This window comes from Schistocerca gregaria, chromosome 5 (assembly GCF_023897955.1).
Source record: "Schistocerca gregaria isolate iqSchGreg1 chromosome 5, iqSchGreg1.2, whole genome shotgun sequence".
Lineage (NCBI taxonomy): Eukaryota > Metazoa > Arthropoda > Insecta > Orthoptera > Acrididae > Schistocerca > Schistocerca gregaria.
Window position 1 is genome coordinate 74040251 of NC_064924.1, and position 26968 is coordinate 74067218.

At 51.1% G+C, this 26968-nt stretch overlaps 14 non-coding genes and 1 pseudogene across 14 annotated transcripts; all 15 read right to left on the bottom strand.

Moving 5' to 3' along the window:
* Positions 1-805: 805 nt before the first annotated feature.
* Positions 806-924, bottom strand: LOC126273490 (5S ribosomal RNA). Its single transcript, XR_007549343.1, has one exon. It is a non-coding gene; the product is annotated as a 5S ribosomal RNA (ribosomal RNA).
* Positions 925-2207: 1283 nt separating this feature from the next.
* On the bottom strand, positions 2208-2326 carry LOC126273502 (5S ribosomal RNA). The gene has a single exon (XR_007549354.1). It is a non-coding gene; the product is annotated as a 5S ribosomal RNA (ribosomal RNA).
* Positions 2327-3609: 1283 nt separating this feature from the next.
* On the bottom strand, positions 3610-3728 carry LOC126273515 (5S ribosomal RNA). Its single transcript, XR_007549365.1, has one exon. It is a non-coding gene; the product is annotated as a 5S ribosomal RNA (ribosomal RNA).
* Positions 3729-5011: 1283 nt separating this feature from the next.
* Positions 5012-5130, bottom strand: LOC126273527 (5S ribosomal RNA). Its single transcript, XR_007549376.1, has one exon. It is a non-coding gene; the product is annotated as a 5S ribosomal RNA (ribosomal RNA).
* A 1283-nt stretch (positions 5131-6413) lies between these two features.
* On the bottom strand, positions 6414-6532 carry LOC126273539 (5S ribosomal RNA). Its single transcript, XR_007549388.1, has one exon. It is a non-coding gene; the product is annotated as a 5S ribosomal RNA (ribosomal RNA).
* A 1285-nt stretch (positions 6533-7817) lies between these two features.
* On the bottom strand, positions 7818-7936 carry LOC126273551 (5S ribosomal RNA). The gene has a single exon (XR_007549399.1). It is a non-coding gene; the product is annotated as a 5S ribosomal RNA (ribosomal RNA).
* Positions 7937-9222: 1286 nt separating this feature from the next.
* LOC126274088 (5S ribosomal RNA) lies at positions 9223-9341 on the bottom strand. Its single transcript, XR_007549916.1, has one exon. It is a non-coding gene; the product is annotated as a 5S ribosomal RNA (ribosomal RNA).
* Positions 9342-10616: 1275 nt separating this feature from the next.
* LOC126274089 (5S ribosomal RNA) lies at positions 10617-10735 on the bottom strand. The gene has a single exon (XR_007549917.1). It is a non-coding gene; the product is annotated as a 5S ribosomal RNA (ribosomal RNA).
* A 1274-nt stretch (positions 10736-12009) lies between these two features.
* On the bottom strand, positions 12010-12128 carry LOC126273563 (5S ribosomal RNA). Its single transcript, XR_007549410.1, has one exon. It is a non-coding gene; the product is annotated as a 5S ribosomal RNA (ribosomal RNA).
* A 1285-nt stretch (positions 12129-13413) lies between these two features.
* Positions 13414-13532, bottom strand: LOC126273574 (5S ribosomal RNA). Its single transcript, XR_007549421.1, has one exon. It is a non-coding gene; the product is annotated as a 5S ribosomal RNA (ribosomal RNA).
* Positions 13533-14815: 1283 nt separating this feature from the next.
* LOC126273586 (5S ribosomal RNA) lies at positions 14816-14934 on the bottom strand. Its single transcript, XR_007549432.1, has one exon. It is a non-coding gene; the product is annotated as a 5S ribosomal RNA (ribosomal RNA).
* A 7324-nt stretch (positions 14935-22258) lies between these two features.
* On the bottom strand, positions 22259-22376 carry LOC126274513 (5S ribosomal RNA; annotated as a pseudogene).
* Positions 22377-23661: 1285 nt separating this feature from the next.
* LOC126273597 (5S ribosomal RNA) lies at positions 23662-23780 on the bottom strand. Its single transcript, XR_007549445.1, has one exon. It is a non-coding gene; the product is annotated as a 5S ribosomal RNA (ribosomal RNA).
* Positions 23781-25063: 1283 nt separating this feature from the next.
* On the bottom strand, positions 25064-25182 carry LOC126273609 (5S ribosomal RNA). The gene has a single exon (XR_007549456.1). It is a non-coding gene; the product is annotated as a 5S ribosomal RNA (ribosomal RNA).
* Positions 25183-26465: 1283 nt separating this feature from the next.
* LOC126273620 (5S ribosomal RNA) lies at positions 26466-26584 on the bottom strand. Its single transcript, XR_007549467.1, has one exon. It is a non-coding gene; the product is annotated as a 5S ribosomal RNA (ribosomal RNA).
* Positions 26585-26968: the final 384 nt, after the last annotated feature.

Here is a 26968-nt window from a genome sequence, read left to right on the forward strand (position 1 = left end):
AACATCTGCGAGATGGGCGCGGGCCGAACCGGCGTGTCCGAGGCGACGTGTGCGGCCGTTCGGAGCTACCAGAGCAGCTCTGTGCCGCGCCGTGCCGCGGAAAGGTGCGAAAACATGCACACAAGACACAGGCTTTTCGACAAAGTATCCATCTCTTGTAGCGACGAAAGGTAAATTTTTGTTTACAAATTTGCCGTTGTGCACTGCTACAAAACAATATGCCCTGACGTATTTCACAACATTTCTGTCACTTCATACTGTTTTGTTATTTCCAGAGACTCTTTGGAAGTCTTCCTTGGCGCACTCTTTTCAAACTGAGTTCCTTAATATCGTACCTTACGATAGTTTAAAATCAGTATGGAAGCATCTTTGTCACATGAGAAAGGTAGCATGAAAAAACGGCTGTCAGGGGTAGCGACAAGAAAGCAAGAAATGAAGACAGCCAGAGTTCCCAGGCGGTCGCCGATCCGAATATAAACACTGTTGCTTATCTTCGGTGGTCGGACGGGAACAGGTTTTTTTTAATGTAGTTACTTTTTGGAATTTAGCGCTCCTACAAAACAGTAGGCTCTGACGCATTTCAAGAGCACATCTGTCGATTCGCAGTGTTTCGTTATTTTCAACGAGTTCCTAGCACTCTTCCTCCGCGCATTCTTGTACAAACTGAGTTCATTACTGTAATTTCGCATCTTACGTTTAATACAGTAGTTTAAAATGCTTGTGGAAGCATCTTTGTCGCACCTGACAGTTTGTATGAAAAGAGGGCTGGCAGGTGTAGTGACATAAAATTTAAAAGAAGAGAGGGAGCCAACAGCACCCGGTGTTCCCAGGCGGTCACCCATCCAAGTACTAACCGGGCCCGATGTTGCTTAACTTCGGTGATCGGACGAGAACCGGTGCATTCAACATGGTATGGCCGTTGGCGTCCTTATACTGTAGCCGCACGGCACAAGAAGGCTTCGCCTCTCCTCCCAATACACGCAATCGCCATTTTCGGTGGCACATTTGACGCAAAGCACGTCCTTCCACCTCGAAGGCGACGCGCAGTGCTGCGCGCCGCCACGTGGGTCAGACGCACAACACAGCTGCTCGTTGCACCTCCTGTCATTCGTTTGGTTCGTGCGGCCTCCGACACTCGCGGGAGACGCACCTTGTTATTGTCGTCCGTCGCAGGGATTGCGCGCGGCCGGGCGGCGGGTGGAGTGCGCGGGGTGTGGCGGTGTCCTGCTGGACCGAGAGAAGCGTTCTCACCTGCCTGACACGCGTCGCGCTTCTAGATATTTGCGTAATTCGATACGGTGCATAATCGGCTGTCACCTTCCGTCCCGACTTGTCCCGACTTTGCTCGACTGCCGCTCGCTGCCGCTCGGGTCGCGGTCCATATGACAGCACAAGCACGAGGAACATCTGCGAGATTTGCGCGGGCCGAACCGGCGTGTCCGAGGCGACGTGTGCGGCCGTTCGGAGCTACCAGAGCAGCTCTGTGCCGCGCCGTGCCGCGGAAAGGTGCGAAAACATGCACACAAGTCACAGGCTTTTCGACAAAGTATCCATCTCTTGTAGCGACGAAAGGTAAATTTTTGTTTACAAATTTGCCGTTGTGCACTGCTACAAAACAATATGCCCTGACGTATTTCACAACATTTCTGTCACTTCATACTGTTTTGTTATTTCCAGAGACTCTTTGGAAGTCTTCCTTGGCGCACTCTTTTCAAACTGAGTTCCTTAATATCGTACCTTACGATAGTTTAAAATCAGTATGGAAGCATCTTTGTCACATGAGAAAGGTAGCATGAAAAAACGGCTGTCAGGGGTAGCGACAAGAAAGCAAGAAATGAAGACAGCCAGAGTTCCCAGGCGGTCGCCGATCCGAATATAAACACTGTTGCTTATCTTCGGTGGTCGGACGGGAACAGGTTTTTTTTAATGTAGTTACTTTTTGGAATTTAGCGCTCCTACAAAACAGTAGGCTCTGACGCATTTCAAGAGCACATCTGTCGATTCGCAGTGTTTCGTTATTTTCAACGAGTTCCTAGCACTCTTCCTCCGCGCATTCTTGTACAAACTGAGTTCATTACTGTAATTTCGCATCTTACGTTTAATACAGTAGTTTAAAATGCTTGTGGAAGCATCTTTGTCGCACCTGACAGTTTGTATGAAAAGAGGGCTGGCAGGTGTAGTGACATAAAATTTAAAAGAAGAGAGGGAGCCAACAGCACCCGGTGTTCCCAGGCGGTCACCCATCCAAGTACTAACCGGGCCCGATGTTGCTTAACTTCGGTGATCGGACGAGAACCGGTGCATTCAACATGGTATGGCCGTTGGCGTCCTTATACTGTAGCCGCACGGCACAAGAAGGCTTCGCCTCTCCTCCCAATACACGCAATCGCCATTTTCGGTGGCACATTTGACGCAAAGCACGTCCTTCCACCTCGAAGGCGACGCGCAGTGCTGCGCGCCGCCACGTGGGTCAGACGCACAACACAGCTGCTCGTTGCACCTCCTGTCATTCGTTTGGTTCGTGCGGCCTCCGACACTCGCGGGAGACGCACCTTGTTATTGTTGTCCGTCGCAGGGATTGCGCGCGGCCGGGCGGCGGGTGGAGTGCGCGGGGTGTGGCGGTGTCCTGCTGGACCGAGAGAAGCGTTCTCACCTGCCTGACACGCGTCGCGCTTCTAGATATTTGCGTAATTCGATACGGTGCATAATCGGCTGTCACCTTCCGTCCCGACTTGTCCCGACTTTGCTCGACTGCCGCTCGCTGCCGCTCGGGTCGCGGTCCATATGACAGCACAAGCACGAGGAACATCTGCGAGATGGGCGCGGGCCGAACCGGCGTGTCCGAGGCGACGTGTGCGGCCGTTCGGAGCTACCAGAGCAGCTCTGTGCCGCGCCGTGCCGCGGAAAGGTGCGAAAACATGCACACAAGACACAGGCTTTTCGACAAAGTATCCATCTCTTGTAGCGACGAAAGGTAAATTTTTGTTTACAAATTTGCCGTTGTGCACTGCTACAAAACAATATGCCCTGACGTATTTCACAACATTTCTGTCACTTCATACTGTTTTGTTATTTCCAGAGACTCTTTGGAAGTCTTCCTTGGCGCACTCTTTTCAAACTGAGTTCCTTAATATCGTACCTTACGATAGTTTAAAATCAGTATGGAAGCATCTTTGTCACATGAGAAAGGTAGCATGAAAAAACGGCTGTCAGGGGTAGCGACAAGAAAGCAAGAAATGAAGACAGCCAGAGTTCCCAGGCGGTCGCCGATCCGAATATAAACACTGTTGCTTATCTTCGGTGGTCGGACGGGAACAGGTTTTTTTTAATGTAGTTACTTTTTGGAATTTAGCGCTCCTACAAAACAGTAGGCTCTGACGCATTTCAAGAGCACATCTGTCGATTCGCAGTGTTTCGTTATTTTCAACGAGTTCCTAGCACTCTTCCTCCGCGCATTCTTGTACAAACTGAGTTCATTACTGTAATTTCGCATCTTACGTTTAATACAGTAGTTTAAAATGCTTGTGGAAGCATCTTTGTCGCACCTGACAGTTTGTATGAAAAGAGGGCTGGCAGGTGTAGTGACATAAAATTTAAAAGAAGAGAGGGAGCCAACAGCACCCGGTGTTCCCAGGCGGTCACCCATCCAAGTACTAACCGGGCCCGATGTTGCTTAACTTCGGTGATCGGACGAGAACCGGTGCATTCAACATGGTATGGCCGTTGGCGTCCTTATACTGTAGCCGCACGGCACAAGAAGGCTTCGCCTCTCCTCCCAATACACGCAATCGCCATTTTCGGTGGCACATTTGACGCAAAGCACGTCCTTCCACCTCGAAGGCGACGCGCAGTGCTGCGCGCCGCCACGTGGGTCAGACGCACAACACAGCTGCTCGTTGCACCTCCTGTCATTCGTTTGGTTCGTGCGGCCTCCGACACTCGCGGGAGACGCACCTTGTTATTGTCGTCCGTCGCAGGGATTGCGCGCGGCCGGGCGGCGGGTGGAGTGCGCGGGGTGTGGCGGTGTCCTGCTGGACCGAGAGAAGCGTTCTCACCTGCCTGACACGCGTCGCGCTTCTAGATATTTGCGTAATTCGATACGGTGCATAATCGGCTGTCACCTTCCGTCCCGACTTGTCCCGACTTTGCTCGACTGCCGCTCGCTGCCGCTCGGGTCGCGGTCCATATGACAGCACAAGCACGAGGAACATCTGCGAGATTTGCGCGGGCCGAACCGGCGTGTCCGAGGCGACGTGTGCGGCCGTTCGGAGCTACCAGAGCAGCTCTGTGCCGCGCCGTGCCGCGGAAAGGTGCGAAAACATGCACACAAGTCACAGGCTTTTCGACAAAGTATCCATCTCTTGTAGCGACGAAAGGTAAATTTTTGTTTACAAATTTGCCGTTGTGCACTGCTACAAAACAATATGCCCTGACGTATTTCACAACATTTCTGTCACTTCATACTGTTTTGTTATTTCCAGAGACTCTTTGGAAGTCTTCCTTGGCGCACTCTTTTCAAACTGAGTTCCTTAATATCGTACCTTACGATAGTTTAAAATCAGTATGGAAGCATCTTTGTCACATGAGAAAGGTAGCATGAAAAAACGGCTGTCAGGGGTAGCGACAAGAAAGCAAGAAATGAAGACAGCCAGAGTTCCCAGGCGGTCGCCGATCCGAATATAAACACTGTTGCTTATCTTCGGTGGTCGGACGGGAACAGGTTTTTTTTAATGTAGTTACTTTTTGGAATTTAGCGCTCCTACAAAACAGTAGGCTCTGACGCATTTCAAGAGCACATCTGTCGATTCGCAGTGTTTCGTTATTTTCAACGAGTTCCTAGCACTCTTCCTCCGCGCATTCTTGTACAAACTGAGTTCATTACTGTAATTTCGCATCTTACGTTTAATACAGTAGTTTAAAATGCTTGTGGAAGCATCTTTGTCGCACCTGACAGTTTGTATGAAAAGAGGGCTGGCAGGTGTAGTGACATAAAATTTAAAAGAAGAGAGGGAGCCAACAGCACCCGGTGTTCCCAGGCGGTCACCCATCCAAGTACTAACCGGGCCCGATGTTGCTTAACTTCGGTGATCGGACGAGAACCGGTGCATTCAACATGGTATGGCCGTTGGCGTCCTTATACTGTAGCCGCACGGCACAAGAAGGCTTCGCCTCTCCTCCCAATACACGCAATCGCCATTTTCGGTGGCACATTTGACGCAAAGCACGTCCTTCCACCTCGAAGGCGACGCGCAGTGCTGCGCGCCGCCACGTGGGTCAGACGCACAACACAGCTGCTCGTTGCACCTCCTGTCATTCGTTTGGTTCGTGCGGCCTCCGACACTCGCGGGAGACGCACCTTGTTATTGTTGTCCGTCGCAGGGATTGCGCGCGGCCGGGCGGCGGGTGGAGTGCGCGGGGTGTGGCGGTGTCCTGCTGGACCGAGAGAAGCGTTCTCACCTGCCTGACACGCGTCGCGCTTCTAGATATTTGCGTAATTCGATACGGTGCATAATCGGCTGTCACCTTCCGTCCCGACTTGTCCCGACTTTGCTCGACTGCCGCTCGCTGCCGCTCGGGTCGCGGTCCATATGACAGCACAAGCACGAGGAACATCTGCGAGATTTGCGCGGGCCGAACCGGCGTGTCCGAGGCGACGTGTGCGGCCGTTCGGAGCTACCAGAGCAGCTCTGTGCCGCGCCGTGCCGCGGAAAGGTGCGAAAACATGCACACAAGTCACAGGCTTTTCGACAAAGTATCCATCTCTTGTAGCGACGAAAGGTAAATTTTTGTTTACAAATTTGCCGTTGTGCACTGCTACAAAACAATATGCCCTGACGTATTTCACAACATTTCTGTCACTTCATACTGTTTTGTTATTTCCAGAGACTCTTTGGAAGTCTTCCTTGGCGCACTCTTTTCAAACTGAGTTCCTTAATATCGTACCTTACGATAGTTTAAAATCAGTATGGAAGCATCTTTGTCACATGAGAAAGGTAGCATGAAAAAACGGCTGTCAGGGGTAGCGACAAGAAAGCAAGAAATGAAGACAGCCAGAGTTCCCAGGCGGTCGCCGATCCGAATATAAACACTGTTGCTTATCTTCGGTGGTCGGACGGGAACAGGTTTTTTTTAATGTAGTTACTTTTTGGAATTTAGCGCTCCTACAAAACAGTAGGCTCTGACGCATTTCAAGAGCACATCTGTCGATTCGCAGTGTTTCGTTATTTTCAACGAGTTCCTAGCACTCTTCCTCCGCGCATTCTTGTACAAACTGAGTTCATTACTGTAATTTCGCATCTTACGTTTAATACAGTAGTTTAAAATGCTTGTGGAAGCATCTTTGTCGCACCTGACAGTTTGTATGAAAAGAGGGCTGGCAGGTGTAGTGACATAAAATTTAAAAGAAGAGAGGGAGCCAACAGCACCCGGTGTTCCCAGGCGGTCACCCATCCAAGTACTAACCGGGCCCGATGTTGCTTAACTTCGGTGATCGGACGAGAACCGGTGCATTCAACATGGTATGGCCGTTGGCGTCCTTATACTGTAGCCGCACGGCACAAGAAGGCTTCGCCTCTCCTCCCAATACACGCAATCGCCATTTTCGGTGGCACATTTGACGCAAAGCACGTCCTTCCACCTCGAAGGCGACGCGCAGTGCTGCGCGCCGCCACGTGGGTCAGACGCACAACACAGCTGCTCGTTGCACCTCCTGTCATTCGTTTGGTTCGTGCGGCCTCCGACACTCGCGGGAGACGCACCTTGTTATTGTTGTCCGTCGCAGGGATTGCGCGCGGCCGGGCGGCGGGTGGAGTGCGCGGGGTGTGGCGGTGTCCTGCTGGACCGAGAGAAGCGTTCTCACCTGCCTGACACGCGTCGCGCTTCTAGATATTTGCGTAATTCGATACGGTGCATAATCGGCTGTCACCTTCCGTCCCGACTTGTCCCGACTTTGCTCGACTGCCGCTCGCTGCCGCTCGGGTCGCGGTCCATATGACAGCACAAGCACGAGGAACATCTGCGAGATGGGCGCGGGCCGAACCGGCGTGTCCGAGGCGACGTGTGCGGCCGTTCGGAGCTACCAGAGCAGCTCTGTGCCGCGCCGTGCCGCGGAAAGGTGCGAAAACATGCACACAAGACACAGGCTTTTCGACAAAGTATCCATCTCTTGTAGCGACGAAAGGTAAATTTTTGTTTACAAATTTGCCGTTGTGCACTGCTACAAAACAATATGCCCTGACGTATTTCACAACATTTCTGTCACTTCATACTGTTTTGTTATTTCCAGAGACTCTTTGGAAGTCTTCCTTGGCGCACTCTTTTCAAACTGAGTTCCTTAATATCGTACCTTACGATAGTTTAAAATCAGTATGGAAGCATCTTTGTCACATGAGAAAGGTAGCATGAAAAAACGGCTGTCAGGGGTAGCGACAAGAAAGCAAGAAATGAAGACAGCCAGAGTTCCCAGGCGGTCGCCGATCCGAATATAAACACTGTTGCTTATCTTCGGTGGTCGGACGGGAACAGGTTTTTTTTTTAATGTAGTTACTTTTTGGAATTTAGCGCTCCTACAAAACAGTAGGCTCTGACGCATTTCAAGAGCACATCTGTCGATTCGCAGTGTTTCGTTATTTTCAACGAGTTCCTAGCACTCTTCCTCCGCGCATTCTTGTACAAACTGAGTTCATTACTGTAATTTCGCATCTTACGTTTAATACAGTAGTTTAAAATGCTTGTGGAAGCATCTTTGTCGCACCTGACAGTTTGTATGAAAAGAGGGCTGGCAGGTGTAGTGACATAAAATTTAAAAGAAGAGAGGGAGCCAACAGCACCCGGTGTTCCCAGGCGGTCACCCATCCAAGTACTAACCGGGCCCGATGTTGCTTAACTTCGGTGATCGGACGAGAACCGGTGCATTCAACATGGTATGGCCGTTGGCGTCCTTATACTGTAGCCGCACGGCACAAGAAGGCTTCGCCTCTCCTCCCAATACACGCAATCGCCATTTTCGGTGGCACATTTGACGCAAAGCACGTCCTTCCACCTCGAAGGCGACGCGCAGTGCTGCGCGCCGCCACGTGGGTCAGACGCACAACACAGCTGCTCGTTGCACCTCCTGTCATTCGTTTGGTTCGTGCGGCCTCCGACACTCGCGGGAGACGCACCTTGTTATTGTTGTCCGTCGCAGGGATTGCGCTCGGCCGGGCGGCGGGTGGAGTGCGCGGGGTGTGGCGGTGTCCTGCTGGACCGAGAGAAGCGTTCTCACCTGCCTGACACGCGTCGCGCTTCTAGATATTTGCGTAATTCGATACGGTGCATAATCGGCTGTCACCTTCCGTCCCGACTTGTCCCGACTTTGCTCGACTGCCGCTCGCTGCCGCTCGGGTCGCGGTCCATATGACAGCACAAGCACGAGGAACATCTGCGAGATTTGCGCGGGCCGAACCGGCGTGTCCGAGGCGACGTGTGCGGCCGTTCGGAGCTACCAGAGCAGCTCTGTGCCGCGCCGTGCCGCGGAAAGGTGCGAAAACATGCACACAAGACACAGGCTTTTCGACAAAGTATCCATCTCTTGTAGCGACGAAAGGTAAATTTTTGTTTACAAATTTGCCGTTGTGCACTGCTACAAAACAATATGCCCTGACGTATTTCACAACATTTCTGTCACTTCATACTGTTTTGTTATTTCCAGAGACTCTTTGGAAGTCTTCCTTGGCGCACTCTTTTCAAACTGAGTTCCTTAATATCGTACCTTACGATAGTTTAAAATCAGTATGGAAGCATCTTTGTCACATGAGAAAGGTAGCATGAAAAAACGGCTGTCAGGGGTAGCGACAAGAAAGCAAGAAATGAAGACAGCCAGAGTTCCCAGGCGGTCGCCGATCCGAATATAAACACTGTTGCTTATCTTCGGTGGTCGGACGGGAACAGGTTTTTTTTTTTAATGTAGTTACTTTTTGGAATTTAGCGCTCCTACAAAACAGTAGGCTCTGACGCATTTCAAGAGCACATCTGTCGATTCGCAGTGTTTCGTTATTTTCAACGAGTTCCTAGCACTCTTCCTCCGCGCATTCTTGTACAAACTGAGTTCATTACTGTAATTTCGCATCTTACGTTTAATACAGTAGTTTAAAATGCTTGTGGAAGCATCTTTGTCGCACCTGACAGTTTGTATGAAAAGAGGGCTGGCAGGTGTAGTGACATAAAATTTAAAAGAAGAGAGGGAGCCAACAGCACTCGGTGTTCCCAGGCGGTCACCCATCCAAGTACTAACCGGGCCCGATGTTGCTTAACTTCGGTGATCGGACGAGAACCGGTGCATTCAACATGGTATGGCCGTTGGCGTCCTTATACTGTAGCCGCACGGCACAAGAAGGCTTCGCCTCTCCTCCCAATACACGCAATCGCCATTTTCGGTGGCACATTTGACGCAAAGCACGTCCTTCCACCTCGAAGGCGACGCGCAGTGCTGCGCGCCGCCACGTGGGTCAGACGCACAACACAGCTGCTCGTTGCACCTCCTGTCATTCGTTTGGTTCGTGCGGCCTCCGACACTCGCGGGAGACGCACCTTGTTATTGTTGTCCGTCGCAGGGATTGCGCGCGGCCGGGCGGCGGGTGGAGTGCGCGGGGTGTGGCGGTGTCCTGCTGGACCGAGAGAAGCGTTCTCACCTGCCTGACACGCGTCGCGCTTCTAGATATTTGCGTAATTCGATACGGTGCATAATCGGCTGTCACCTTCCGTCCCGACTTGTCCCGACTTTGCTCGCTGCCGCTCGGGTCGCGGTCCATATGACAGCACAAGCACGAGGAACATCTGCGAGATTTGCGCGGGCCGAACCGGCGTGTCCGAGGCGACGTGTGCGGCCGTTCGGAGCTACCAGAGCAGCTCTGTGCCGCGCCGTGCCGCGGAAAGGTGCGAAAACATGCACACAAGACACAGGCTTTTCGACAAAGTATCCATCTCTTGTAGCGACGAAAGGTAAATTTTTGTTTACAAATTTGCCGTTGTGCACTGCTACAAAACAATATGCCCTGACGTATTTCACAACATTTCTGTCACTTCATACTGTTTTGTTATTTCCAGAGACTCTTTGGAAGTCTTCCTTGGCGCACTCTTTTCAAACTGAGTTCCTTAATATCGTACCTTACGATAGTTTAAAATCAGTATGGAAGCATCTTTGTCACATGAGAAAGGTAGCATGAAAAAACGGCTGTCAGGGGTAGCGACAAGAAAGCAAGAAATGAAGACAGCCAGAGTTCCCAGGCGGTCGCCGATCCGAATATAAACACTGTTGCTTATCTTCGGTGGTCGGACGGGAACAGGTTTTTTTTTTTAATGTAGTTACTTTTTGGAATTTAGCGCTCCTACAAAACAGTAGGCTCTGACGCATTTCAAGAGCACATCTGTCGATTCGCAGTGTTTCGTTATTTTCAACGAGTTCCTAGCACTCTTCCTCCGCGCATTCTTGTACAAACTGAGTTCATTACTGTAATTTCGCATCTTACGTTTAATACAGTAGTTTAAAATGCTTGTGGAAGCATCTTTGTCGCACCTGACAGTTTGTATGAAAAGAGGGCTGGCAGGTGTAGTGACATAAAATTTAAAAGAAGAGAGGGAGCCAACAGCACTCGGTGTTCCCAGGCGGTCACCCATCCAAGTACTAACCGGGCCCGATGTTGCTTAACTTCGGTGATCGGACGAGAACCGGTGCATTCAACATGGTATGGCCGTTGGCGTCCTTATACTGTAGCCGCACGGCACAAGAAGGCTTCGCCTCTCCTCCCAATACACGCAATCGCCATTTTCGGTGGCACATTTGACGCAAAGCACGTCCTTCCACCTCGAAGGCGACGCGCAGTGCTGCGCGCCGCCACGTGGGTCAGACGCACAACACAGCTGCTCGTTGCACCTCCTGTCATTCGTTTGGTTCGTGCGGCCTCCGACACTCGCGGGAGACGCACCTTGTTATTGTTGTCCGTCGCAGGGATTGCGCGCGGCCGGGCGGCGGGTGGAGTGCGCGGGGTGTGGCGGTGTCCTGCTGGACCGAGAGAAGCGTTCTCACCTGCCTGACACGCGTCGCGCTTCTAGATATTTGCGTAATTCGATACGGTGCATAATCGGCTGTCACCTTCCGTCCCGACTTGTCCCGACTTTGCTCGCTGCCGCTCGGGTCGCGGTCCATATGACAGCACAAGCACGAGGAACATCTGCGAGATTTGCGCGGGCCGAACCGGCGTGTCCGAGGCGACGTGTGCGGCCGTTCGGAGCTACCAGAGCAGCTCTGTGCCGCGCCGTGCCGCGGAAAGGTGCGAAAACATGCACACAAGACACAGGCTTTTCGACAAAGTATCCATCTCTTGTAGCGACGAAAGGTAAATTTTTGTTTACAAATTTGCCGTTGTGCACTGCTACAAAACAATATGCCCTGACGTATTTCACAACATTTCTGTCACTTCATACTGTTTTGTTATTTCCAGAGACTCTTTGGAAGTCTTCCTTGGCGCACTCTTTTCAAACTGAGTTCCTTAATATCGTACCTTACGATAGTTTAAAATCAGTATGGAAGCATCTTTGTCACATGAGAAAGGTAGCATGAAAAAACGGCTGTCAGGGGTAGCGACAAGAAAGCAAGAAATGAAGACAGCCAGAGTTCCCAGGCGGTCGCCGATCCGAATATAAACACTGTTGCTTATCTTCGGTGGTCGGACGGGAACAGGTTTTTTTTTTAATGTAGTTACTTTTTGGAATTTAGCGCTCCTACAAAACAGTAGGCTCTGACGCATTTCAAGAGCACATCTGTCGATTCGCAGTGTTTCGTTATTTTCAACGAGTTCCTAGCACTCTTCCTCCGCGCATTCTTGTACAAACTGAGTTCATTACTGTAATTTCGCATCTTACGTTTAATACAGTAGTTTAAAATGCTTGTGGAAGCATCTTTGTCGCACCTGACAGTTTGTATGCAAAGAGGGCTGGCAGGTGTAGTGACATAAAATTTAAAAGAAGAGAGGGAGCCAACAGCACCCGGTGTTCCCAGGCGGTCACCCATCCAAGTACTAACCGGGCCCGATGTTGCTTAACTTCGGTGATCGGACGAGAACCGGTGCATTCAACATGGTATGGCCGTTGGCGTCCTTATACTGTAGCCGCACGGCACAAGAAGGCTTCGCCTCTCCTCCCAATACACGCAATCGCCATTTTCGGTGGCACATTTGACGCAAAGCACGTCCTTCCACCTCGAAGGCGACGCGCAGTGCTGCGCGCCGCCACGTGGGTCAGACGCACAACACAGCTGCTCGTTGCACCTCCTGTCATTCGTTTGGTTCGTGCGGCCTCCGACACTCGCGGGAGACGCACCTTGTTATTGTTGTCCGTCGCAGGGATTGCGCGCGGCCGGGCGGCGGGTGGAGTGCGCGGGGTGTGGCGGTGTCCTGCTGGACCGAGAGAAGCGTTCTCACCTGCCTGACACGCGTCGCGCTTCTAGATATTTGCGTAATTCGATACGGTGCATAATCGGCTGTCACCTTCCGTCCCGACTTGTCCCGACTTTGCTCGACTGCCGCTCGCTGCCGCTCGGGTCGCGGTCCATATGACAGCACAAGCACGAGGAACATCTGCGAGATTTGCGCGGGCCGAACCGGCGTGTCCGAGGCGACGTGTGCGGCCGTTCGGAGCTACCAGAGCAGCTCTGTGCCGCGCCGTGCCGCGGAAAGGTGCGAAAACATGCACACAAGACACAGGCTTTTCGACAAAGTATCCATCTCTTGTAGCGACGAAAGGTAAATTTTTGTTTACAAATTTGCCGTTGTGCACTGCTACAAAACAATATGCCCTGACGTATTTCACAACATTTCTGTCACTTCATACTGTTTTGTTATTTCCAGAGACTCTTTGGAAGTCTTCCTTGGCGCACTCTTTTCAAACTGAGTTCCTTAATATCGTACCTTACGATAGTTTAAAATCAGTATGGAAGCATCTTTGTCACATGAGAAAGGTAGCATGAAAAAACGGCTGTCAGGGGTAGCGACAAGAAAGCAAGAAATGAAGACAGCCAGAGTTCCCAGGCGGTCGCCGATCCGAATATAAACACTGTTGCTTATCTTCGGTGGTCGGACGGGAACAGGTTTTTTTTTTAATGTAGTTACTTTTTGGAATTTAGCGCTCCTACAAAACAGTAGGCTCTGACGCATTTCAAGAGCACATCTGTCGATTCGCAGTGTTTCGTTATTTTCAACGAGTTCCTAGCACTCTTCCTCCGCGCATTCTTGTACAAACTGAGTTCATTACTGTAATTTCGCATCTTACGTTTAATACAGTAGTTTAAAATGCTTGTGGAAGCATCTTTGTCGCACCTGACAGTTTGTATGCAAAGAGGGCTGGCAGGTGTAGTGACATAAAATTTAAAAGAAGAGAGGGAGCCAACAGCACCCGGTGTTCCCAGGCGGTCACCCATCCAAGTACTAACCGGGCCCGATGTTGCTTAACTTCGGTGATCGGACGAGAACCGGTGCATTCAACATGGTATGGCCGTTGGCGTCCTTATACTGTAGCTGCACGGCACAAGAAGGCTTCGCCTCTCCTCCCAATACACGCAATCGCCATTTTCGGTGGCACATTTGACGCAAAGCACGTCCTTCCACCTCGAAGGCGACGCGCAGTGCTGCGCGCCGCCACGTGGGTCAGACGCACAACACAGCTGCTCGTTGCACCTCCTGTCATTCGTTTGGTTCGTGCGGCCTCCGACACTCGCGGGAGACGCACCTTGTTATTGTTGTCCGTCGCAGGGATTGCGCGCGGCCGGGCGGCGGGTGGAGTGCGCGGGGTGTGGCGGTGTCCTGCTGGACCGAGAGAAGCGTTCTCACCTGCCTGACACGCGTCGCGCTTCTAGATATTTGCGTAATTCGATACGGTGCATAATCGGCTGTCACCTTCCGTCCCGACTTGTCCCGACTTTGCTCGACTGCCGCTCGCTGCCGCTCGGGTCGCGGTCCATATGACAGCACAAGCACGAGGAACATCTGCGAGATTTGCGCGGGCCGAACCGGCGTGTCCGAGGCGACGTGTGCGGCCGTTCGGAGCTACCAGAGCAGCTCTGTGCCGCGCCGTGCCGCGGAAAGGTGCGAAAACATGCACACAAGACACAGGCTTTTCGACAAAGTATCCATCTCTTGTAGCGACGAAAGGTAAATTTTTGTTTACAAATTTGCCGTTGTGCACTGCTACAAAACAATATGCCCTGACGTATTTCACAACATTTCTGTCACTTCATACTGTTTTGTTATTTCCAGAGACTCTTTGGAAGTCTTCCTTGGCGCACTCTTTTCAAACTGAGTTCCTTAATATCGTACCTTACGATAGTTTAAAATCAGTATGGAAGCATCTTTGTCACATGAGAAAGGTAGCATGAAAAAACGGCTGTCAGGGGTAGCGACAAGAAAGCAAGAAATGAAGACAGCCAGAGTTCCCAGGCGGTCGCCGATCCGAATATAAACACTGTTGCTTATCTTCGGTGGTCGGACGGGAACAGGTTTTTTTTAATGTAGTTACTTTTTGGAATTTAGCGCTCCTACAAAACAGTAGGCTCTGACGCATTTCAAGAGCACATCTGTCGATTCGCAGTGTTTCGTTATTTTCAACGAGTTCCTAGCACTCTTCCTCCGCGCATTCTTGTACAAACTGAGTTCATTACTGTAATTTCGCATCTTACGTTTAATACAGTAGTTTAAAATGCTTGTGGAAGCATCTTTGTCGCACCTGACAGTTTGTATGAAAAGAGGGCTGGCAGGTGTAGTGACATAAAATTTAAAAGAAGAGAGGGAGCCAACAGCACCCGGTGTTCCCAGGCGGTCACCCATCCAAGTACTAACCGGGCCCGATGTTGCTTAACTTCGGTGATCGGACGAGAACCGGTGCATTCAACATGGTATGGCCGTTGGCGTCCTTATACTGTAGCCGCACGGCACAAGAAGGCTTCGCCTCTCCTCCCAATACACGCAATCGCCATTTTCGGTGGCACATTTGACGCAAAGCACGTCCTTCCACCTCGAAGGCGACGCGCAGTGCTGCGCGCCGCCACGTGGGTCAGACGCACAACACAGCTGCTCGTTGCACCTCCTGTCATTCGTTTGGTTCGTGCGGCCTCCGACACTCGCGGGAGACGCACCTTGTTATTGTTGTCCGTCGCAGGGATTGCGCGCGGCCGGGCGGCGGGTGGAGTGCGCGGGGTGTGGCGGTGTCCTGCTGGACCGAGAGAAGCGTTCTCACCTGCCTGACACGCGTCGCGCTTCTAGATATTTGCGTAATTCGATACGGTGCATAATCGGCTGTCACCTTCCGTCCCGACTTGTCCCGACTTTGCTCGCTGCCGCTCGGGTCGCGGTCCATATGACAGCACAAGCACGAGGAACATCTGCGAGATTTGCGCGGGCCGAACCGGCGTGTCCGAGGCGACGTGTGCGGCCGTTCGGAGCTACCAGAGCAGCTCTGTGCCGCGCCGTGCCGCGGAAAGGTGCGAAAACATGCACACAAGACACAGGCTTTTCGACAAAGTATCCATCTCTTGTAGCGACGAAAGGTAAATTTTTGTTTACAAATTTGCCGTTGTGCACTGCTACAAAACAATATGCCCTGACGTATTTCACAACATTTCTGTCACTTCATACTGTTTTGTTATTTCCAGAGACTCTTTGGAAGTCTTCCTTGGCGCACTCTTTTCAAACTGAGTTCCTTAATATCGTACCTTACGATAGTTTAAAATCAGTATGGAAGCATCTTTGTCACATGAGAAAGGTAGCATGAAAAAACGGCTGTCAGGGGTAGCGACAAGAAAGCAAGAAATGAAGACAGCCAGAGTTCCCAGGCGGTCGCCGATCCGAATATAAACACTGTTGCTTATCTTCGGTGGTCGGACGGGAACAGGTTTTTTTTAATGTAGTTACTTTTTGGAATTTAGCGCTCCTACAAAACAGTAGGCTCTGACGCATTTCAAGAGCACATCTGTCGATTCGCAGTGTTTCGTTATTTTCAACGAGTTCCTAGCACTCTTCCTCCGCGCATTCTTGTACAAACTGAGTTCATTACTGTAATTTCGCATCTTACGTTTAATACAGTAGTTTAAAATGCTTGTGGAAGCATCTTTGTCGCACCTGACAGTTTGTATGAAAAGAGGGCTGGCAGGTGTAGTGACATAAAATTTAAAAGAAGAGAGGGAGCCAACAGCACCCTTTTTTTTTTTTTTAGTTTCTTTTTCATTTTTTTTTTTTTTTTTTTTTTTTTTTTTTTTTTTTTTTTTTTTTTGGGAGCCAACAGCACCTCTTTTTTTTTTTTTTTTTTTTTTTTTTTTTTTTTTTTTTTTTTAGATAGGGAGCCAACAGCACCTTTTTTTTTTTTTGAAACACGAAAGAAACGGATTGGAGTCCTTCTTCCAAAACGTAATCCCAAATAAAAGAAAAAATTGGCCACTGGACGCCGTTGCAGCCTGCCGTGACAGTGTTCCAGAGCAACGACAACCCTCCAAAGCAACAGTCACTCTGCATCCGCCAAAAAAAAAAGAGATTCCACCGGACAAAAATAAAGTCCCAAGAAAAACGTCTCCGCTAATGTTCGATGGATGGGACATAAAGAATAAAAACAAAACGTCGATGCACAGTAACAGGAGGGAATCCAGCATTCAGGCACACACCAACTGTGATAAATTTATCTCCCTGATACTGTCTCCTCACGCGTCGCGAGAAAATAAAAACAAAAACAACACAGGAAAAAAAAGCAAAGGAAACAAAACAGAAAAGAACTGTGACGGACAAAACTCCATTCACAGAACTGTATGTCATTATGAAGTTTTCGCTAATGTACGGTCCATATAAACACAGCTTTACCATGCCATAAATCATTATCCAAGAAGCCAAGTCCGATGACATGCAAGGGTTCGTCATATCACGTCAACATTAGTATTATCATTACTGCCAGATAGGAAAAGTAGAAATGTCAAGATCGGGTATGCAGTCTCATAGGGTAAGTGACAATTTGGTGAACGCATGGGCTAAAGCGACATGCAAAAAATTGGCATAAGTCAGGGAATAAGCCGGTCGACCAAGTGTCTGACGATGTTCCGCCCACAGGTAAGACAGAAAATCGACAGCATCAGTCAATTTCAGGGTGAAAATACAAAAAATCGTATGTCCCAAAATCCAAAGTGTGGCATTTCGTTTGGCGGCCGGATAAGCTGCGCACTGAGGCACGATGGCGTCCAAGGCCGTCACCTGCCGCCTGTCCACCCTGTTGATTAAGCGCACCATGTCACACGCAATATCCCAAACAACACGGAATTTTCGACACTCGAATCGGTGTTCGATGGTGTCCTCCTCAGGACACGAATCACAGACTCCCGAAGAAATCAGATCGATAGCGTGCAGCTTAGCGTTAGTTGGAAATGTGCGGTTCACTACTTTATACCACGTCGCGTGAACGTGGGCCGGAATGACGGCGGCGGCGAGGTTTCTCCACACCACCTTCCAGTCATGCTGAGGTAGCCGATACTCCCATTTATTCCTGCTTGGCGAGCCCCGAAGAGCGCGAAGAATGTCACCGACACTGCACGCACGGACATCACCAAGCACTAGATAGCTGTTATTAATATAATACCGGCGTACGAAGTTCAAGGTGTACGGAATATGACCGACCGAGACCGGAGCAATCACAGATGGTGGGCGATATGCATTGAACAAGGCAGCCGTCGGACTGCACGGCCCCTTGTCAATCACCACCGTTGTCCGCTTCACGAAGAGCGCCGCGCACTTGTGGCGAAAATCAACTAAACCCAGCCCCCCCTCCGCCAGACTCAAGGTACAGGTTGCCAGGGAGACCTTAAAAATGTCACCCTTCCAAAGCAACCAATAGACCGCTTGTTGAATGGCCCTTTCCAGCTGTTTCGGCACAGGTAGGACTTGTGCCAGATACCACGCTTTTGCCAAAATCTGCGTGTTGATAAGAGCCACCCGTTGACGGAGCGCCAAATTCCGAGAGGCATACAATTTTGCAACAGCCCGAACCTTGTACAGCGTGGACCGCCAATTAAGAGCTTCCATACGCTGCGTATTGTCAGTCAGAATGACACCGAGAACCGTCTGCCGTTGCTTGACACAAAACCAGTCGCCGTGGACAGTACGCAGTCGAGGTGTAAGAGGGAGCAAAACAGTTTTCCGAGGATTGACGACAGCCCCCGTTGCCCTCTCGAATCGCTGCAAAACACGATGCAGCCTGTCAATGTCCTCTGGCTGATCAAGGAACACGCCGAGGTCGTCGGCATACGCCCTGCAGATCAGCTGATCGTCACCAATGCGAATGCCTCGGCAATCCCGGGCGATACAGCGGAGGAGCGGATCCAACGCCAAAGCGAAGAGCGACATTGACAAGGGGCAACCCTGACGAACTGAACGGCTAATCGGAATCACACGACTGGCAATTCCGTTGATTACGACCCGCGACGTGGCATTCCGCAAAATATTGTGCACCATCTTCGTCATTTTAGTGCCAAATCCAAAACCGACCAACACCTGCCGCAGATAGGTGTGACTAATCCGATCGAAGGCGTTTTTGAAATCGACCAGCATTATCCCAGCCGTCCGGAGCCTGTGACTCTTAACATAGCCGATGCAGTCCCGGTACGCCAGGACAGCATCGAAAATGTTACGGTCCCTGACAGCACACGTCTGATGTTCACTCACCACCCTCGGCATAACGTTCGTCAGTCTGTGAGTGATGCACCGTGCTATAATTTTATAGTCGGCGTTCAGTAAGGTTATCGGACGCACACTGTCGAGATGTGGTGTTGTGGTCGATTTCGGAATGAGTGCAATGCGCCCTTCGGAAAATTCCGCCGGAATATCAACGCCGTTATGGATCTCATTCATGATGTCAATTAAAACACGACTTAAAAAACGGAAAAATTTTAAATAAAATTCTGCGGGAATCCCGTCCAGTCCAGGGGACCTGCCCCTAGGACTCCGTTTCACAGCTGCATCTAAGTCATCAAAGGTAAAAGGTTCATTTAAAACAGCCCTATCCTGTCTCGTTAACACACGTGGCACACACTGCAAAAAATCGCGCAGCGCCGCGGCGTCTACGTCCACTTGTCTAAAGAGCGTCGCAAAATGCGCGTGAACTTCCCGCTCAATGGCCGCACCATCTGAGGTGGACGTGCCGTCCTGCTGGATCCATTTACGGATAGCCAACCGCTCGCGCCGCCGGCGCTCCCTGTGTAGGTGGTAAAGAGAGAGCGGTTCCCCTTCTACGTCACCCACCGGTTGGCTCCGCGCGATAGCCCCAGCACCCTTCCGACGAAGATCATCGAGGAGCTTGGCCTTAAATTGATTAAAAACAGGAAGCAAGTCAGGAGACGCCGTGACCCGCTGAGCGAGATCCTTTAAACAGTCCTGGTAAAAACGTGTCGTCGACCGACGCCAATGCGCCGCATCGAGACTAAAATCGATTAAAAAACGCCTAATAGCCGGCTTGGCTACCCCCACCCACCAAACGAGAGTATTGCCGTCATCGCCTTTATCACGCAAGAGCTTGCGCCACAACGCAGTAAACTGAGACGTGAGACTGGCATCGTCCAAAAGACTACAGTTAAATTTCCAAGTATTGTTGCGCCGAGTAGGGCGCGCACGCGGTAGGAGGAGCTGACACAAGTAGCCGCAATGGTCTGAAAAAATGACCGGCAACACGTCCGCCTTCCGGACGTGGGCGGCGAGCGGCGAAGACACATAGATCCTGTCGAGTCTACTGTGACCGGTGGCGTAAAAGTGCGTGAAATGCGTCTTGTCCGGATTAAGGACACGCCACGTGTCCCGGAGCCGAAAGCTGTCAACCAACGTACGCAATTCCTGGCACCAGTTAGGACGCGGCGCCTGATCTCGACCATCAATTACTGCATTAAAGTCACCACCAATCACTAAGTCAGTACGATTGTGATGGAGAAGTTGACAAAGATCCTGACCATAAAACTTATTGCGCGCTGGTTTGTCACCGGCATGAGCGTACACATTAACAAAAGCAACACCGTTAACGGTACATGCTATAGCGCGGCCATTTGGCAATATTTCAAGATTGCCAACATCAAATTCCGGACGAATTAAGATGGCAGTACCAGTCTGTTCGTCCGACATTACATTATCAACGACAGTAAAATCAGAAGTGTCAAGTAAAAACAACAGAGCCTGACGCGTAACTTCCTGTAAGAATGCCACATGACAATGGGAATCATGTAAAAAAGCGAGTAAGGCCGACAACTTGTGTGGATTACTCAGCTTGTTAACATTGATAGTTAAAATATTCCACGAGCAACGCTCAGGCTCCATACACAATTAAAAGACACAAGCACAAAAAACTCCTCATTTAAAAACAGACAGCAGACATGGACGGAATTCCAGCCACCAGAAGGATAAAAGGTATGCTAAAAAGACGGGTTTTAATTCCCGTCAACCGGATTAGGGGACAACAAAGGAATCAGTAAGTCGTCTCACCACCTTCCACGTCCTCCGCCCACGCAGTGGGGTGGACGGGAGTGGGGGTGGACGCGGTCCCAGAATCTGCGCCACCGGAAGCTACCGATAAAGGATCAACGGCGGGCATCTCCACGTCTGAAGAAGTCGGCACTCGCTCGGGGGCAGAAGGACAGACACGACGCTGGTGGGTGTCTTCGGCCTTCCGTTTCGTCGGCAATTGCGGCGTCGCCACAGCCAAAGCCGTGTCGGCCGTCACAACTGAATCGGAACCAACGGGCTGCTGACTTAAAACGGTTCGTAAGTGTCGAACAGCGACATCACGCTTCTGATCGGCAACGTTAGGATCGTCAGGCAGACGCTGGCGAGAAGCGGCACGCCGTTGTTGTTGTTGATGTTGTGATTGCTGTGTCTGACGGCCGGAGCCGGAAGCCTGAGACTGCCGCCGCTCGGGGTCTAGGTCCCGACGCGCGACACGCTGTTGGGAGTCCTGCCGACCAACCCGCGACTGCCGGGAAGCGGCGGGGGAACGGTCAGCCGGAGACGGGCTGCGGTCCGGTCGTGTAAACCCCCTGCCTGAGGAAGGCGACCGACCGACACTGCGTGCACGTTGCCTGCTAGAACTTCGAGACGGAAATTCATCACGCCGCGGTTTCGGAGTCGCAAAAAAATCCTGCGAGTCCACGGCAGCAGTGGGAACGGGAGCACTGGCGGCCACGTCAACGAAGTCAGTCACCGTACCAGAGAATTCCGGTACCGACACAGTCTGCGAAACAGCTGTCGACACTAAATCAGTCGCCGACGTAGGCGCGGGTTCGGACACAGTTGCAAGTGAAACATCGGGCAGAGACAGAATTTCGACAGCCTGCACAGTAGCCGTAGCCTGTGCAGAATCATCAGACTCAGAAACAAGGTCACTGCTGGGAGGGGACACATCCATGGCAACCGCGGAGGCAGCGAGGTTAGCATCGGCCACGCGGCGCGAAGGTGCGGGGGGGGCTGTACCTAAGACCGTGGCGGCGACAGAGGCAAAGCTGGCCCCGCGCAAAACGTCGTCAATCGGTAACTGAGCGGGCCGTTTGCGTTTCGGGCAGTCTTGCCGGTAATGACCGACACCATTGCAAAATGAACAAGTTTGAGGCTGTCCACTATAAGTCACAAACGCACGGTGGCCGTTAACCAAAATAAAGGACGGAATGTGTTGCCTGACAACCATTTTCACGCTCCGCACACCGTTCTCGACTTGAAAAATGTATGCAGACGACCATTTCTCCTTCACAACAGATAATACAGTGCCATATGGCCGCAAGTGACGAGAAATAGTGTCGTTGCGAATTTCAAACGGAAGGTTAAAGATCCGTATTTGTCGAACACCAAAACCAGCGTGAGACACAGTTACATTACTAATATTTCCGTTAAGGTGGCGAAATTTGCGAATACCGTCATTAACAGAAACAACAGCATCACACAGATCGGAAGATTTGAGTTTCAAAAACACAGAATTTAAGAACGTATCGAACTGAATACCGAGTACGTCAGTAGTAGACAACAACAAATCCTCAATTAACCAACGATGAATTTCAAAAGCCGAGGGTTTTTCTACGGAACGATCAAACTCGCACTGAACATTGTTCTGTCTCTCTTCACTGTCATCATAAACCAAATCCATTACTTACAGTCAGTAGAAGTTTAACCACGTGGCAAAGGAAGCAGACGACACGCGAGGCGCCGCCGGCCAAGTCGCACAAGGAAGTACTGCTCGCTCGGCACCGAGGTGTTGCCAGGCGGGCAGACAGCCAAGTACTAACCGGGCCCGATGTTGCTTAACTTCGGTGATCGGACGAGAACCGGTGCATTCAACATGGTATGGCCGTTGGCGTCCTTATACTGTAGCCGCACGGCACAAGAAGGCTTCGCCTCTCCTCCCAATACACGCAATCGCCATTTTCGGTGGCACATTTGACGCAAAGCACGTCCTTCCACCTCGAAGGCGACGCGCAGTGCTGCGCGCCGCCACGTGGGTCAGACGCACAACACAGCTGCTCGTTGCACCTCCTGTCATTCGTTTGGTTCGTGCGGCCTCCGACACTCGCGGGAGACGCACCTTGTTATTGTTGTCCGTCGCAGGGATTGCGCGCGGCCGGGCGGCGGGTGGAGTGCGCGGGGTGTGGCGGTGTCCTGCTGGACCGAGAGAAGCGTTCTCACCTGCCTGACACGCGTCGCGCTTCTAGATATTTGCGTAATTCGATACGGTGCATAATCGGCTGTCACCTTCCGTCCCGACTTGTCCCGACTTTGCTCGACTGCCGCTCGCTGCCGCTCGGGTCGCGGTCCATATGACAGCACAAGCACGAGGAACATCTGCGAGATTTGCGCGGGCCGAACCGGCGTGTCCGAGGCGACGTGTGCGGCCGTTCGGAGCTACCAGAGCAGCTCTGTGCCGCGCCGTGCCGCGGAAAGGTGCGAAAACATGCACACAAGACACAGGCTTTTCGACAAAGTATCCATCTCTTGTAGCGACGAAAGGTAAATTTTTGTTTACAAATTTGCCGTTGTGCACTGCTACAAAACAATATGCCCTGACGTATTTCACAACATTTCTGTCACTTCATACTGTTTTGTTATTTCCAGAGACTCTTTGGAAGTCTTCCTTGGCGCACTCTTTTCAAACTGAGTTCCTTAATATCGTACCTTACGATAGTTTAAAATCAGTATGGAAGCATCTTTGTCACATGAGAAAGGTAGCATGAAAAAACGGCTGTCAGGGGTAGCGACAAGAAAGCAAGAAATGAAGACAGCCAGAGTTCCCAGGCGGTCGCCGATCCGAATATAAACACTGTTGCTTATCTTCGGTGGTCGGACGGGAACAGGTTTTTTTTTTAATGTAGTTACTTTTTGGAATTTAGCGCTCCTACAAAACAGTAGGCTCTGACGCATTTCAAGAGCACATCTGTCGATTCGCAGTGTTTCGTTATTTTCAACGAGTTCCTAGCACTCTTCCTCCGCGCATTCTTGTACAAACTGAGTTCATTACTGTAATTTCGCATCTTACGTTTAATACAGTAGTTTAAAATGCTTGTGGAAGCATCTTTGTCGCACCTGACAGTTTGTATGAAAAGAGGGCTGGCAGGTGTAGTGACATAAAATTTAAAAGAAGAGAGGGAGCCAACAGCACCCGGTGTTCCCAGGCGGTCACCCATCCAAGTACTAACCGGGCCCGATGTTGCTTAACTTCGGTGATCGGACGAGAACCGGTGCATTCAACATGGTATGGCCGTTGGCGTCCTTATACTGTAGCCGCACGGCACAAGAAGGCTTCGCCTCTCCTCCCAATACACGCAATCGCCATTTTCGGTGGCACATTTGACGCAAAGCACGTCCTTCCACCTCGAAGGCGACGCGCAGTGCTGCGCGCCGCCACGTGGGTCAGACGCACAACACAGCTGCTCGTTGCACCTCCTGTCATTCGTTTGGTTCGTGCGGCCTCCGACACTCGCGGGAGACGCACCTTGTTATTGTTGTCCGTCGCAGGGATTGCGCGCGGCCGGGCGGCGGGTGGAGTGCGCGGGGTGTGGCGGTGTCCTGCTGGACCGAGAGAAGCGTTCTCACCTGCCTGACACGCGTCGCGCTTCTAGATATTTGCGTAATTCGATACGGTGCATAATCGGCTGTCACCTTCCGTCCCGACTTGTCCCGACTTTGCTCGACTGCCGCTCGCTGCCGCTCGGGTCGCGGTCCATATGACAGCACAAGCACGAGGAACATCTGCGAGATTTGCGCGGGCCGAACCGGCGTGTCCGAGGCGACGTGTGCGGCCGTTCGGAGCTACCAGAGCAGCTCTGTGCCGCGCCGTGCCGCGGAAAGGTGCGAAAACATGCACACAAGACACAGGCTTTTCGACAAAGTATCCATCTCTTGTAGCGACGAAAGGTAAATTTTTGTTTACAAATTTGCCGTTGTGCACTGCTACAAAACAATATGCCCTGACGTATTTCACAACATTTCTGTCACTTCATACTGTTTTGTTATTTCCAGAGACTCTTTGGAAGTCTTCCTTGGCGCACTCTTTTCAAACTGAGTTCCTTAATATCGTACCTTACGATAGTTTAAAATCAGTATGGAAGCATCTTTGTCACATGAGAAAGGTAGCATGAAAAAACGGCTGTCAGGGGTAGCGACAAGAAAGCAAGAAATGAAGACAGCCAGAGTTCCCAGGCGGTCGCCGATCCGAATATAAACACTGTTGCTTATCTTCGGTGGTCGGACGGGAACAGGTTTTTTTTAATGTAGTTACTTTTTGGAATTTAGCGCTCCTACAAAACAGTAGGCTCTGACGCATTTCAAGAGCACATCTGTCGATTCGCAGTGTTTCGTTATTTTCAACGAGTTCCTAGCACTCTTCCTCCGCGCATTCTTGTACAAACTGAGTTCATTACTGTAATTTCGCATCTTACGTTTAATACAGTAGTTTAAAATGCTTGTGGAAGCATCTTTGTCGCACCTGACAGTTTGTATGAAAAGAGGGCTGGCAGGTGTAGTGACATAAAATTTAAAAGAAGAGAGGGAGCCAACAGCACCCGGTGTTCCCAGGCGGTCACCCATCCAAGTACTAACCGGGCCCGATGTTGCTTAACTTCGGTGATCGGACGAGAACCGGTGCATTCAACATGGTATGGCCGTTGGCGTCCTTATACTGTAGCCGCACGGCACAAGAAGGCTTCGCCTCTCCTCCCAATACACGCAATCGCCATTTTCGGTGGCACATTTGACGCAAAGCACGTCCTTCCACCTCGAAGGCGACGCGCAGTGCTGCGCGCCGCCACGTGGGTCAGACGCACAACACAGCTGCTCGTTGCACCTCCTGTCATTCGTTTGGTTCGTGCGGCCTCCGACACTCGCGGGAGACGCACCTTGTTATTGTTGTCCGTCGCAGGGATTGCGCGCGGCCGGGCGGCGGGTGGAGTGCGCGGGGTGTGGCGGTGTCCTGCTGGACCGAGAGAAGCGTTCTCACCTGCCTGACACGCGTCGCGCTTCTAGATATTTGCGTAATTCGATACGGTGCATAATCGGCTGTCACCTTCCGTCCCGACTTGTCCCGACTTTGCTCGACTGCCGCTCGCTGCCGCTCGGGTCGCGGTCCATATGACAGCACAAGCACGAGGAACATCTGCGAGATTTGCGCGGGCCGAACCGGCGTGTCCGAGGCGACGTGTGCGGCCGTTCGGAGCTACCAGAGCAGCTCTGTGCCGCGCCGTGCCGCGGAAAGGTGCGAAAACATGCACACAAGACACAGGCTTTTCGACAAAGTATCCATCTCTTGTAGCGACGAAAGGTAAATTTTTGTTTACAAATTTGCCGTTGTGCACTGCTACAAAACAATATGCCCTGACGTATTTCACAACATTTCTGTCACTTCATACTGTTTTGTTATTTCCAGAGACTCTTTGGAAGTCTTCCTTGGCGCACTCTTTTCAAACTGAGTTCCTTAATATCGTACCTTACGATAGTTTAAAATCAGTATGGAAGCATCTTTGTCACATGAGAAAGGTAGCATGAGAAAACGGCTGTCAGGGGTAGCGACAAGAAAGCAAGAAATGAAGACAGCCAGAGTTCCCAGGCGGTCGCCGATCCGAATATAAACACTGTTGCTTATCTTCGGTGGTCGGACGGGAACAGGTTTTTTTTAATGTAGTTACTTTTTGGAATTTAGCGCTCCTACAAAACAGTAGGCTCTGACGCATTTCAAGAGCACATCTGTCGATTCGCAGTGTTTCGTTATTTTCAACGAGTTCCTAGCACTCTTCCTCCGCGCATTCTTGTACAAACTGAGTTCATTACTGTAATTTCGCATCTTACATTTAATACAGTAGTTTAAAATGCTTGTGGAAGCATCTTTGTCGCACCTGACAGTTTGTATGAAAAGAGGGCTGGCAGGTGTAGTGACATAAAATTTAAAAGAAGAGAGGGAGCCAACAGCACCCGGTGTTCCCAGGCGGTCACCCATCCAAGTACTAACCGGGCCCGATGTTGCTTAACTTCGGTGATCGGACGAGAACCGGTGCATTCAACATGGTATGGCCGTTGGCGTCCTTATACTGTAGCCGCACGGCACAAGAAGGCTTCGCCTCTCCTCCCAATACACGCAATCGCCATTTTCGGTGGCACATTTGACGCAAAGCACGTCCTTCCACCTCGAAGGCGACGCGCAGTGCTGCGCGCCGCCACGTGGGTCAGACGCACAACACAGCTGCTCGTTGCACCTCCTGTCATTCGTTTGGTTCGTGCGGCCTCCGACACTCGCGGGAGACGCACCTTGTTATTGTTGTCCGTCGCAGGGATTGCGCGCGGCCGGGCGGCGGGTGGAGTGCGCGGGGTGTGGCGGTGTCCTGCTGGACCGAGAGAAGCGTTCTCACCTGCCTGACACGCGTCGCGCTTCTAGATATTTGCGTAATTCGATACGGTGCATAATC